A 14,568-nucleotide genomic window follows, 5' to 3' on the forward strand; every position below is an offset into this window, starting at 1 on the left:
TCAAAGCCAGCCTCATTGGACCAAGTCTTCATCATGGTGCCACCTCTTTGGCTTGTTTTTTTCAGTGAATAGACAGTCAAAACACTGTGACACCACTGGAGTTTGAGAACAGGAAGATCAAGTCTCAAATCCGCATCCCAAAGGCAAGGGGCTCAGAGTGTCTACAAGATGAAAAATAAAGAAGCAGCTTGGTCTGAGGCGTGGGGAAAGGTGATTCGGAAAAGGTTCAGTAAGTATTATTCTGTGCAGGCGTAACTAGGCCACATGTTCTGAACATGGCGTTTTCCACCCTCTAATGTCCAAAGGTCACTAGCGATTGCTCAGTTGAAAGGTCTGTGGTCCACTCAATCTTCAGCAGCTCAGATCAAACTAGCTATGGCTGATTCCAAGTCCTAGAAAATAACTTGAGCAAACATCTTATCCTTTAGGCTCCTTGATGCTTGGGGGACATACAAGTTTTAAAATGACCTGAATTAGTGAAGGTAGGTGAACCAGATTTAACCCAAAGTTTCATTTCTTCCATGTTTAAGGATCCTTGTTATTACATTGGGCCCACCTGAATGAATAACCTAGCATACTATCCTTATTTTAAGTCAGTTGATCGGCAACCTTAACTCCATCTGTGAGCTTAATGCCTCTGCTATATAAGGTTCTAGGGATGAAGATTTGGACATCTTTGGGAAGCCATAGTATATTTTTTAAAACTAAAGTTAAAGTTTTAATAGCCAAACCTCTATGGATAGGAGCTTTCAGTGAAGCAACCAATCAGTGGGCAGGATAAAAGAGGGGCCAGGAATACTAGCTGGTTCTTTGATTTGCCTGAATTGAGATCTTGTCAGAGCAACAAGCTAAGGGTATCTCTGGGACTTGGGTCTGAAACCCTATTTGGTCTGGAGTTGAAATCTGACCACTGACTGGGATAGAGCAGCTCCCAGTGCTGGGGTTGTCCTGGCTGGATTCAGCCAGGACCCAGAGCAAGTCCTGATTACAGGGCAGCTGCAAACACTTCCCTAGCAGAGGCCTCCCAGGATGGAGATTCTTAGATGCTACCTCTTTATTCCTCATCTTGCTGTCTCTGGACCTCCGTTTTTGTACTTATAAAATGAAGAGGTTGGAAAACGAGGATTTTCAAGTTTAAAAAACAAACCAATGAATAGACACGCTCTAGATAACAGAACCCTCTCTAGACATGTTGAGAAAAAAAAAGGTGGGGGGGATTCTTCTGGTTGAAGAATTGAGGGGGCTGTAGACTTACCCAACCAGCTTTTCAAACACTACTCTCCCCATCTCTTGTCCTGACCCCAAAGTAGGCAGTAAGGCAATAGAATGAATTCCGTCAGGCATCATTTTTAAATTTCTGGTCTGGATGAGCTCTCAAGGATCATTCTCAGTGCCCATGCTCTAAATGTATGACCACATCACCTTCAGAAACCCCATCTTCCAACTCCTTCTCCTTCAAATAAACCCTCCAGGCTCACCAATTAACCCTTTCTTGAACTGCTGCCTTATTATCAACAGGGTCCTGCCCTTCCCTTCCATCTGAGGCTCTCTAAAGGGCATCTGATAGCACCACATGGGAATACCTAGTGCCAATGGCCAGACAGATCTGGCAGAGGACATCTGGGCTGATGCCAGCTCTCTAAATCCTATTTCAGCCACAGCTATTCTCTCGCAGAGATTGTTATGGCCCCAGCCTCTTCCTGGGATGGTTGGAAGCAGAGAGAGAGAAGAACGTCTCCCTGGGGTCTCAGCCTCCCCTGAGCATTTACTGACTGTCAGAAATCCTTCAGGCTGTACCCCTGATGGAGCCCTACAACTGTTGATCTTTGTGAGAAAAATCAGAGATTCTTAGAGAGGGGCTTCCTTGGTGGCTCAGAGGGTAAAGAATCTGCCTGCAATGCAGGAGACCCAGGTTCAACCCCTGGGTTGGGAAGATCCCCTGGATAAGGGAATGGCAACCCTCTCCAGCGTTCTTGCCTGGAGAATCCCATGGACAGAGGAGCCTCGCAGGCTATAGTCCATGGAGTCACAAAGAGCTGGACAGGACTGAGCAACTAACAGTCAGAGAATCTCGAAATAAACACGTGTTTATCTAGAAATAAACACTTCTAGACTTAGAATTACATAATCTTGGTGTGATCAAGAATAATCAGGTTCCTTTAAATTCATAGTGCTACCACTTAGTGAGTGTTTGTGTGTTAGGCTCCAGGCCAGATGTTTATATCAGTTCAGTTCAGTTCAGTCACTCAGTTGTGTCTGACTCTTGTGACCCCATGAACTGTAGCACACCATGCTTTCCTGTCCATCACCAACTCCAAGAGCTTACTCAAGCTCATATCCATTGAGTCAATGATGCCATCAACCATCTCATCCTCTGTCATCCCCTTCTCCTCCTGCCTTCGATCACTCCCAGCATCAGGGTCTTTTCCAATGAGTCGGAAAAGGCATCAGATGGCCAAGGTATTGGAGTTTCAGCTTCAGCATCAGTCCTTCTAATGAATATTCAGGACTTATTTCCTTTAGGATGGACTAGTTGGATCCCCTCGCTGTCCAAGGGACTCTCAAGTCTTCTCCAATGCCACAGTTCAAAAGCATCAATTCTTCGGTGCTCAGCTTTGTTTATATGACCAACCTAGACAGTATATTTAAAAGCAGCAAAGCTTTGGTTTTTCTAGAAGTATGTATGGATGTGAGAGTTGGACTATAAAGAAAGCTGAGTGCTAAAGAAAGATGCTTATATACATTATATAAATTAATCATTGAAACTACTCTATAATTTTATGATTAACTGTTATCCCCACTCTACTCACAAATAAACTGAGTCTTGGTTTGTTAAATCTTACCAGTGATCCTAGGAGCCAGGTTTTATTCTGTCAGATTTCAGAGTTCCACACACTGAACCACGGGTGAACCCCAGATTACTGGGCTTCATAGTTTCTGACTTTCGGACCAGATAGGCTTGCTGGGTCTGGAAGAGACGTGGGAGATAATGCACACAGTCCATCCCTGTCACTATGAAATAAGGAAGCTGAGCTCAAAGAGGTGACAGGACCCAGCACAGAGAGTGGGCCACAGACAGTGAGGGAGGAGCTGGGCTGAGTGCTGTGTTCCAGCATCACTCCGGTGCTGTCAACAGACACTCCTGGGAAAGAAGAGGCAAGGCTGGGGCAGGCAGGGCATCCTCAAGAGGACTGGGGAGGAAAACGATCTGCTGAGATGGAAGAAGTCGTCCATACCTGACATGACTCAGATGAGCAGACACCAGGACAGGAAGCAAGAGGCTCTGCGGGCCATGGTGGAGCCGCCTGGAACTGATGCAGCTGTGGGCCTGCAGGGGAGAGATGGCACCAGCAAGGTGTGATTAGGGAAGTGGGAGGGATCCCTGGGAACAGCAGGGGAGGAGAGGGCTAATTTCAAAGGCAAATCAAAGCTCTGGTTCCTCCAGTAGGCTCCACACACAATTATTTTCTCTGTGTTCCCCCTGCTAAGGTGAATGGAGCCATTCAGAGCCTAGCTAGGTGAAAAACAGCCCTGCAGCTCTGCAGGGTGGGTCCCCAAGCACAGACAAGCGAACCTAGGAGGCAGCTGGAGGGGCCACTGCAGGTCACTAGAGGGCCATGAGGCGGGCTGAAGGGCAGGAATACTCGAGGACAAAAAAAAAAAATGTGTGTGGCTAGCAGGGAGGGGTTTGACTGGACTTAGAGCAGGGTCTGGCTACTGCCGTGGGGCCAGATCTCCTGTTGCCTGCTTCAAAAGAGCCAGTGACCTGAGAATAGTCTTAACATTTTTAAATGGTTAGAGAAAATATTTGATGACATATGAAAATATGTGAAATTCAAATTTTAGTGTCCATAAGTAAAGTCGTATTTGAAAACGGCCACACTCATTCTTGTATGTACTGTCCAGGGCTGCATTTGCACTTACAACAGCAGACTATAGCCCACAGAGCCTAAAATGTTTACTGCTACCTCTGGGCTTCTCTGGTAGCTCCAACAGTAAAAGAATCCACCTGCAATGCGGGAGACCTGGGTTTGATTCCTGGGTTGGGAAGATCTCCTGGAGAAGGGAACATCTACCCACTCCAGTATTCTTACCTGGAGAATTCCACGGGCAGGGGAGCCTGACAGGCTTGCAATGAGTCAGACACGACTGAGAGACTTTCACTTCACTTCATGGACAGGAAAACTTTGTCAGCCCTCGCTCTAAAGGTATTTTTCATGCCATTTGCAGCAACTTGGATGGAGCTAGAGATTATCATCCTAAGTGAAGTCAGACAGAGAAAGACAAATATCATATGATATCACTTATATGTGAAATCTAAAAAAAAAAAAAAAACACAATACGAATGAATTTATTGACAAAGCAGAAACAGACTCACAGACTTAGAAAATAAATTTATGGTTCCCAAAGGGCAAAGGTGGGGCAAGAGATAAATTAGGAGTTTGGGATTAGCATATACACACCACAGTGTGCTGTACATAAAATAGATAGCCGTCAAGAGCCTACTGTTTAGCACAGGGTGCATTTATGCTCAGTTGCTCAGTCATGTCTGACTCTCTGACTCCTGGACTGTAGCCCACCAGGCTCCTTCTCTGTCCATGGGATTTCCCAGCAAGAATATTGGAGTAGGTTGCCATTTCCTCCTTCAGGGGACCTCCCCGGCCCAGGGATCAAATCCATACCTCCTGCAGCTCCGGTACTGGCAGGCAAATTCTTTACCACTTGAACCCCTGGGAAGCCCATAGCACAGGGAATTCTACTCAATATTTAATATTTTGTAATAACCTACATGGGAAAAAAATCTGTAAAAGAATAGTATATGAATATGTATAACTGAATCACTTTGCTGTACATCTGAAACTATACAACACTGTAAATCAACTATATTCCAATATAAAAAAAAAGTATAGTATTTCTATAAACTAGTGTAACTTGGGACTTCTCTGGTAGTCCAGTGGTTAAGACTGCATTTCCATTGCAGGGGACACAGCTTGGATCCCTTGTTGGGGAACTAAGATCCCATATGCCACACAGCATGGCCAAAAAATAAATATTGATAAATAGATAAATAATTTAAAATAGTTTAAGTAAATAAAATTTATTCTTTTTTCTTGTCTATTCATTTTTTAAAATAAATTTATTTATTTTAATTGGAGGCTAATTACAATGTTGTAGTGGTTTTGCCATACATTGACATGAATCCGCCACAGGTGTACATGTGTTCCCCATCCTGAACCCCCCTCCTACCTCCCTCCCCATCACATCCCTCTGGGTCATCCAGTGCACCAGCACCGAGCACCCTGTCTCATGCATCAGACTGGCGATTCGTTTCACATTTTATAATATACATGGTTCGATGTCATTCTCCCAAATCATCCCTCCCTCTCCTCCCACAGAGTCCAGAAGACTGTACATCTGTGTCTCTTTTGCTGATGAGATTCCATTTGACCAGTCCCTCCCCCAATACATAACCTCTTCTCCCAATACATGGCCCCTTCCCCTTGCCTCTGAGGGTATTTATTAACTTGGTATGTGTTTTTCCAGATTTTATTTCTGCATTTATATAAGCACATGTGTATCCACAGAAAGATACAGGATTGTTTCATGAGTTCTTTTGTTTTCTGTATGTGGTTTTACACTGTAGATATTTTTCTTAAACTTGCTTTTTCTTTTTTTTAACTCAACAACGAGCGGTAGCCCCCTATATAGACCTACTGCTGTACTTTTAAAGTGCTACAGAGTGTCCGATGCCTTGGTTCCACCACCATTCATCTGTTGCTTTAGCAAGGGATGTTAATTAGGCTGTTTCAGTAGCAGTTGTTTCCATTTTTTTGCTACAGGAAACCATGCTACAGTGAGCAGGAACTAGCCTTTCAAGGCTCACATAGCTACATTTACTCCAAGAAAATGTTTGTTAAAGGAAAATAATATATTCAACACAGGCATGTCATGGATGGGTTTTCATTCATTCACATGTTTGTGACCTACGTGAACACAACCATGCAAGTCTTTCTAAACAGAGCCTGGTGGGGCCCTTGCTCTCCTGCAAAGTTTGGTCAACATTCTAACTGTGATTTGTGAGCTAGTAGAAAGCTTCCTGTCTCTTTGTTGAGACAAGACTCCCCATGTATATATATTTAACAGTCATTCTTAGAAGGAGGGAAGTAGTGTGTAGGGCAGGAGGCAGCAGAGCATGGGGGGGCTGCGGGGCTCGGGGTCTGGTTCTCACTTTACCATTTTCTGTGTGACCTTGAGGAGCTTCTTCTTCCCTTTGGGCCTCAGTTTCCCCATCAGTTCCAAGAGGGCGACAGACACCTAGAGCTCCCGGCTTAACTCCCAGTTTCATGGGCACAGTGCTCTTAATGGAGGTGCTGGATGCTGGGCAAGTCACTACTTCATACTCAAGCTTTTGTTGACCATTCCCTAGGGGAGCAATTTCAGCAGGAGAGCAGCCATGTGGCCCAGACAATGAGCATGGGGGAGCCACTCCAGGTTCTGGGTCTAGACCACAGGTCATTACACAATCTCAGAGACCCCCATCCCTCTTTGTCCCACAGCATCTAACTCAGTTTGTAATTTTATGATCATTTGTGATTGTTCGCCTCCAATGCTCTAGGGTGTGAGCTCTGAAGCTGGGACCAGGTCTGCTTGGCTCCCGCTTTGTTCCAGCCTCCTGCACACTGCCTGGCACTTTGTGGGCACCAGACAAACATTTGCTGAATGAATGAATGAACTGCTCCAGGCTGGTTTCAACAGAGAGACATAGCCCAGCCTCTTCTCTAATCCGAGGGCTCCCAAAGAGGCAAGTAACAGAAAGGTGGGGAATAGAGGGGGGCAGGACATAAATGGTCGAGGAAACATCATGGAATTGGAAAGATCACTGCCTTCCTGTCAGCCCTCAGATGGGGTAAGAGTGGGACTAAACACCCATGAAATCTTAAGATTGTGGAATTTATTTATTTATGGCTGCACTGAGTATTTGTTGCTTTGTGTGGACTTTTTCTAGTTGCATCGAGCAGGAGCTACTCTTCTGGTGTGGTGTGCAGGCTTCTCATTTTGGTGGCTTCTCTTTTTGAAGAGCACAGGTAGGTGTGCAGACTTCAGTAGTTGCAGCACACAGGCTCAGAATTTGTGACACACAGGCCTAGCTTCTGCTTGGCATGTGGAGTCTTCCCAGACCAGAAATCGAATCCATGTCCCCTGCATTGGCAGGTGGACCCCTAACCACTGCGCTACCAATTTATTTTTCATTCATCAAATATTTATTGAAAATCTGCAGTCAGTGGAGACATGAAGACAGGCATTAACCAAACACACAAATAAATATATAAATACCAACTGGGACCCAAGTTATGATGAAAAAGGATAGGATTCCATGAGAGGCAATGGAGAAGGGTGTATAAAGTGCACTAGAGGAAGGACCGAAAGGAATTTCTGAAGAAGTGCTGTTTGAGGAGAAACCCACAAGAATAGTAAGAGCTAGTCAGGCAAGCTTTGTAGGAAAGCTCTCATTCCATGCAGATGGACTCTTTCAATAGAATTTTGAGTGAGCCATGGGATTTCGGAATCCCAGAAAGATGACTTTAAAGTTACAGAGCCTTAATCTCACAGAATTTTGATCACACAGATTCCTCAACAGCAAATGGAGTCTTAGAATGTTACAGACTAAGAATCTTCACAGACAAGAAGAAAGGCAATCTTAAGAGATCTTTTTTTTCCCATCCCTTCCTCTCTACTAATGTACAGATAGTAACAAAACAAAAACTACACTGCAAGGTCATATGACCCAGCCAGAGTAGCTCTTGCCTCTTACTATTTACAGACCAGGACAATATCCATTTAATAAATAATAATAATGGTGGTGGTGGCTTGGTCGGTAAGTCAAGTCCGACTCTTGTGACCCCATGGACTATAGCCTGCCAGGTTCCTCTGTCCATGGGATTTTCCTAGGCAAGAACACTGGAATGGATTGCTTCTCCAAGCAATCTTCCCTACCCAGGAATCGAACCTCCTGCATTGCAGGCAGATTCTTTACTGACTGAGCTATAATGATGCTTAAATTGATAGTCTCTACTAAGTGCTAATTGCTGCTAAGGGATTTATATCATTATATCAGTAAATTCCAACAGCAAACTTGCAAGGTAGATACTTTTATAATATCCATGTATTGTAACTGAAAAAAACAGAATCTCAGAAAAATAAAGGGTTCTCAGTTGCTCTGCTAGATGTGGTGGAACCAGACCCTTACAGCTTTGATGGTTATTTGCCTTTTAATTTAAACACTATGCTCTAGAGACTTCCCTGGTGGTCCAGTGGTTAAAAATCTGCCTTCCAATGCAGGGGACAAGGGTTCGATCCCTGGTTGGGGAACTAAGGTCTCACATGACTCAAGGCAACCTAAAAAAAAAAAAAGACTGATCTAAAGCACTGTACTATGCCTCCTTTTCTAATTACGGTGGCTTTCAAGCCTGCCCTTTTCACCATGACCCCAGCTCTGCTGTGGCTTTCTCCCTAGGCGTTAAGGGAATCTCTTAGTTCAGCTTTGCTGTGGGGTGATGAGCTGTCTGGAGGGTCCACAGTACACTCTCCAGTCGAAGAAGCCTTCTGAAGACGTAGTTGTTGTTGTTGTTGTTCAGGCACTTGGTTGAAAAGCTGGCTTTAAAAAAGCTGGCTGAAAACTCAATATTCAAAAAATGAACATCATGGCATCTGGTCCCATCACTTTATGGCAAATGGGATGGAAACTGAAGACCTAGATGTGGTGTCAAACCTGAAAGAAGTGAGTTTGTTTCTGAGACAAGAGACACCATGAGAGAACCTGAGTTCGAGTCAGCTTGGGCACCAACTGGCTGTGCTATGTGACTAAGTCATGGAGCTTCCTGGGGTCTCAGGTTCCATGTCCTTTAGATGGGATTATAGCGTCTGCTCCATCTGCCTCAGCTGTGCTGAGATAATGGAGGCCAGCATGTTTCTTGATGTATGAAATACAGGTAATGATTCTACAGTTCAGAGGTTTCTCTTTGACTGTGTACACTGATTACCTCTAAATGGAGGCTAATTTGGTAATATTTATCAGAAGCCTCAAAAAATATTCACTACTCTTTTTATTTGGATTTCAAGTTTTAGAAAATAATCTCAAAAATGTGCTGAAAAAAACAGAATCAACCTAAACATTCAACATTGGGCAAATACATAAGTAAATTATACTATTATCGTGGAAAGGAATTTGATTCAGCTACTTAAATGTTTTGAATAACAATATTCAATCACATGAAAAAATGTTTAAATAAAGATTTATGGAGGATAAAGTAATATTTGAGAGACTTCCCTGGTGGTCCACCAATTAAGACTTTGCAGAGTGTTCGGGTTCAATCCCTGGTCAGGGAAATAGGACCCCACAGGCTTCATGACACAGTCATAAATAAATAAATATGACTTTTAAAAACAAGTTATTTGTGAAAAAATAAAAATCAACTTATTAAAAAATAATGATATTTTCAATATGTTACAGTTTTTTTGCAAAGAAAAGTCTGTGTGTGGCACATAGTTCAGTTCAGTTCACTCAGTCGTGTCCAACTTTTTGCAACCCCATGGACTGCAGCACGCCAGGCCTCGCTCTCCATCACCAACCCCCAGAGTTTATTCAAACTCATGCCCATTGAGTTGGTGATGCCATCCAACCATCTCATCCTCTGTCACCCCCTTCTCCTTCCGCCTTCGATCTTTCCCAGCATCAGGGTCTTTTCAAATGAGTCAGTTCTTCGTATCAGGTGGCCAAAGTATTGACTGATTTCCTTTAGGATAGACTGATTGGATCTCCTTGCAGTTTCCAGGGACTCTCAAGAGTCTTCTCCAACACCACAGTTCAAAAGCATCAATTCTTCAGCGCTCAGCTTTCTTTATAGTTCAACTCTCACATTCATACGTGACTACTGGAAAAACCATAGCCTTGACTAGATGGACCTTTGTTGGCAAAGTAATGTCTCTGCTTTTTAATAATGCTGTCTAAGTTGGTCATAACTTTCCTTCCAAGGAGTAAGCGTCTTTTAATTTCATGGCTGCAATCACCATCTGCAGTGATTTTGGAGCCCAAAAATGTCTGCCACTGTTTCCCCATCTATTTGCCATGAAGCAATGGGACCAGATGCCATGATCTTAGTTTTCTGAATGCTGAGCTTTAAGCCAACTTTTTCACTCTCCTCTTATACCTTTCATCAAGAGGCTCTTTCGTTCTTCTTCACTTTCTGCCATAAGCATGTTGTCATTTGCATATCTGAGGTTATTGATATTTCTCCCAGCAATCTTGACTCCAGCTTGTGCTTCATCCAGCCCAGCATTTCTCATGACAATATACAGCCTTGATGTACTCCTTTTCCTATTTGGAACCAGTCTGTTGTTCCATGTCCAGTTCTAACTGTTGCTTCCTGACCTGCATATAGGTTTCTCAAGAGGCAGGTCAGGTGGTCTGGTATTCCCATCTCTTAAAGAATTTTCCACAGTTTATTGTGATCCACACAGTCAAAGGCTTTGGCATAGTCAACAAAGCAGAAATAGATGTTTTTCTGGAACTCTCTTGCTTTTTCCATGATCCAGCAAATGTTGGCAATTTGATCTCTGGTTCCTCTGCCTTTTCTAAAACCAGCTTGAACATCTGGAAGTTCACGGTTCACATATTGTTGAAGCCTGGCTTGGAGAATTTTGAGCATTACTTTACTAGCGTCTGAGATGAGTACAATCGTGCGGTAGTTTGAGCATTCTTTGGCATTGCGTTTCTTTGGGATTGGAATGAAAACTGACCTTTTCCAGTCCTGTGGCCACTGCTGAGTTTTCCAAATTTGCTGGCATATTGAGTGCAGCACTTTCATAGCATCATCTTTCAGGATTTGAAATAGTGCAACTGGAATGCCATCCTCTCCCCTAGCTTTGTTCATAGTGATGCTTCCTAAGGCCCACTTGACTTCACATTCCAGGATGTCTGGCTCTAGGTGAGTGATCACACCATTGTGATTATCTTGGTTGTGAAGATCTTTTTTGTACAGTTCTTCTGTGTATTCTTGCCACCTCTTCTTAATATCTTCTGCTTCAGTTAGGTCCCTACCATTTCTGTCCTTTACTGAGCCCATCTTTGCATGAAATGTTCCCTCAGTATCTCTATTTTCTTGAAGAGATCTCTAGTCTTTCCCATCCTATTGTTTTGGTTTATTTCTTTGCACTGATCACTGTGGAAGGCTTTCCTATCTCTCTTTGCTATTCTTTGGAACTCTGCATTCAAATGGGTATATCTTTCCTTTTCTCCTTTGCTTTTTGCTTCTCTTCTTTTCACAGATATTTGGAAGGCCTCCTCAGAGAGCCATTTTGCTTTTTTGCATTTCTTTTTCTTGGGGATAGTCTTGATTCCTGTCTCCTGTACAATGTCATGAACCTCCATCCATAGTTCTTCAGGCACTCTGTCTATCAGATCTAGTCCCTTAAATCTATTTCTCACTTCCACGGTATAACTGTAAGGGATTTGATTTAGGTCATACCTGAATGGTCTAGTCATTTCCTCTACTTTCTTCAATTTAAGTCTGAATTTGGCAATAAGGAGTTCATGATCTGAGCCACAGTCAGCTGCCAGTTTTGTTTTTGCTGACTGTATAGAGCTTCTCCATCTTTGGCTACAAAGAATATAATCAGTCTGATTTCATTATTGACCATCTGGTGATGTCCATGTGTAGAGCCTTCTCTTGTGTTGTTGGAAGAGGGTGTTTGCTATGACCAGTGCATTTTCTTGACAAAACTCTATCAGCCTTTGCCCTGCTTCATTCTGTACTCCAAGGCCAAATTTGCCTGTTACTCCAGGTGTTTCTTGACTTCCTACTTTTGCATTCCAGTCCCCTATAATGAAAAGGACATCTTTTTGGGGTGTTAGTTCTAAAAGATCTTGTAGGTCTTCATAGAACCATTCAACTTCAGCTTCTTCAGTGTTACTGGTCAGGGGAGAGACTTGGATTACCGTGGTATTGAATGGTTTGCCTTGAAAACGAACAGAGATTATTGTCATTTTTGAAATTGCATCCAAGTACTGCATTTTGGACTCTTGCTGACTATGATGGCTACTCCATTTCTTCTAAGGGATTCTTGCCCACAGTAGTAGATATAATGGTCATCTGAGTTAAATTCACCCATTCCAATCCATTTTAGTTTGCTGATTCCTAAAATGTCGATATTCACTCTTGCCATCTCCTGTTTGACCACTTCCGATTTGCTTTGATTCATGGACCTAACATTCTAGATTCCTATGCATTATTGCTCTTTACAGCATCGATTCTTGCTTCCATCACCAGTCACATCCACAAATGAGTGTTATTTTTGCTTTGGCTTTGTCTCTTCATTCTTTCTGGAGTTATTTCTCCACTGATCTCCAGTAGCATATTGGGCACCTACCGACCTGGGGAGTTCATCTTTCAGTGTCCTATCTTTTTGTCTTTTCATACTGTTCATGGGCTTCTCAAAGCAAGAATACTGAAGTGGTTTGCCATTCCCTTCTCCAGTGGCACATAAGTTCTCTGTAAATGTTGCTATTATTGGTGTTGTTGTTATGATAAAGAATGATGTGATGATGTAGGCTATCTTTGGATTTTAAAATCTCGGCTTTAATTTTGTTTTTCATCTTTTGATTATCTATAATGAACACCCATTATTTTTATAATGAGGAATGAAACAATGAGAAAAGTGGGTCTGTGATTTTAAAGCCTGTCTTCCTTTAGTACACTGCTTCCCCATCTCTTTATCCTCTCAGTGAGCTGCCTGCCCAAAACTAAGTGTCCTCGTAAGACCCCAGAGCAGGAAACAATCTGCTTTGTGCCTAGTGAAACCCCTTATGTGCTTTTCCTTAGACAGAAGTGACCCTCGAGTCCTATGGAGAAATACCGGGCACTGAAACAGGCCTTTAGAGGCGTGGTGGAGGAAAAGGTTATTCCTGGTGGCCATGTGAGCAGGCCGGGGTGCCTTTCTCAAATGAAGTTAAAGTGCGACCTGGGGGGACCTTCCTGGTGTTCCAGTGGTTAAGACTCTGTGCTTTTAGTGCAGAGGGTGCGGGTTGGATCCCTGGTCAGGGAACTAATATCCCACATGTAGTGCAATGTGGCCTAAAAACATAAATTAAAAATAATAAAATAAAATAGACCCAGAAATTCCCTGGTGGTCCGGTAGTTAGGACTCCACACTTTCACTGCTGAGAACCCAAGTCAAATCCCTGGTCAGGGAACTAGGACCCCACAAGCTATGTAGTACGGCCAAACTTTTTAAAAATCAAATGAGACCCATCTCTGGGACCACCCAGCAGTGGCTCACCTCTCTGGAAGGAGGCAGGCAGAACTAGGAACTGCCAGTAGGTGGCAGTATGGGACTGTCTCAAGCTTCCCTGTTCCTTGTCAGGGTCTGGAGTGAGTTGCCACACCTTCCTACAGGGAGTCTTCACCACCCAAGGACTGAACCTCTCCTGCGCTGGCAGGCAGCGTCACCAACTAGCGTCACCAACCAGATCTTGAACCTCTCTCATCTTAAATCAGAGAAACCACAGTCCAGCGAAGAGAAGTGAGAAAGTCTGGAATCTCAGTCCCTTGTGCTGACCTGTGTCACAGCACCACACTTTCGGAAGGGCCACTCCGTGGAGGAGGGGGCTTGGGCCAGTGCCAAAGAGATGAAGTCATCGTGGCCTGCTCTGTCTTCCTAACACAGACATCCTTTGTTTGTCTCCTTTCAGGCTTTGTTTCCACCAGCCAGTGAGGCTGTGTGACATATGCTATTCCACAGTCCCTGGATGCTTAGTTGGCTTCCTTTTTTGCAGTTAAGAAATACACTGTTGGGCCTAAAAAAGCTTTCTCTGTATTTCAAACTATTTCCTTTGGACTAAAATTTCTTAGGATTAATTCCCAGAAATGAGATGATCGGCTCAAAAAGAATGACTGATATATTAGACTTTTTTCTGTAGCTCAGGGAATAAGGCCCTGGGCTCTGCAGTTAAGGGGACCTGGCTTTCACTCCTGCTCTCGGTCCCTTGGGCTGACCTTGGGCAAAGGCCATAATTTCTCTGAACTTCAGTTAACCTTACTGCAAATCCCTACATTTGTACACTAGATTCCACTCTTTTTAAAAAATTATTATTTACTTGACTGCACCAAGTAAATAAAGGTCTTAGTTGTTGCATGTGGGAACTCTAGTTGCTGCCTGCAGGCTCTAATTCCCTGACCAGGGCTCAAACCAAGGCCCCTGCATTGGGAGCTTGAAGTTTTTACTGAGCCACTAAGGACGTCCCCTAGGTCCCACTGTTTGTCCGTCATCTGTGCTGTCCCTCTCTATCCGATCGTTCCCATCAGCACGCAAATATGCTGTGATGCCTCCAATCATTAAAAAAAAACCCAGAACCCTCCTCTTGACCCCATCCTCCTGCCAGAAACTGCCACGTATCTTTGCTGGCCTTTACAGCAAAGCTCCTGGAATAAGTAGCTGGTGTTTGTAATCCTCAGCCCATTCCTGTCAAGTCTGTACCTGCAACAACCCACCGAGTCTGCTCTTCACAGCACG

This window comes from Oryx dammah, unplaced genomic scaffold (assembly GCF_014754425.2).
Source record: "Oryx dammah isolate SB20612 unplaced genomic scaffold, SCBI_Odam_1.1 HiC_scaffold_5, whole genome shotgun sequence".
NCBI classification, from domain to species: domain Eukaryota; kingdom Metazoa; phylum Chordata; class Mammalia; order Artiodactyla; family Bovidae; genus Oryx; species Oryx dammah.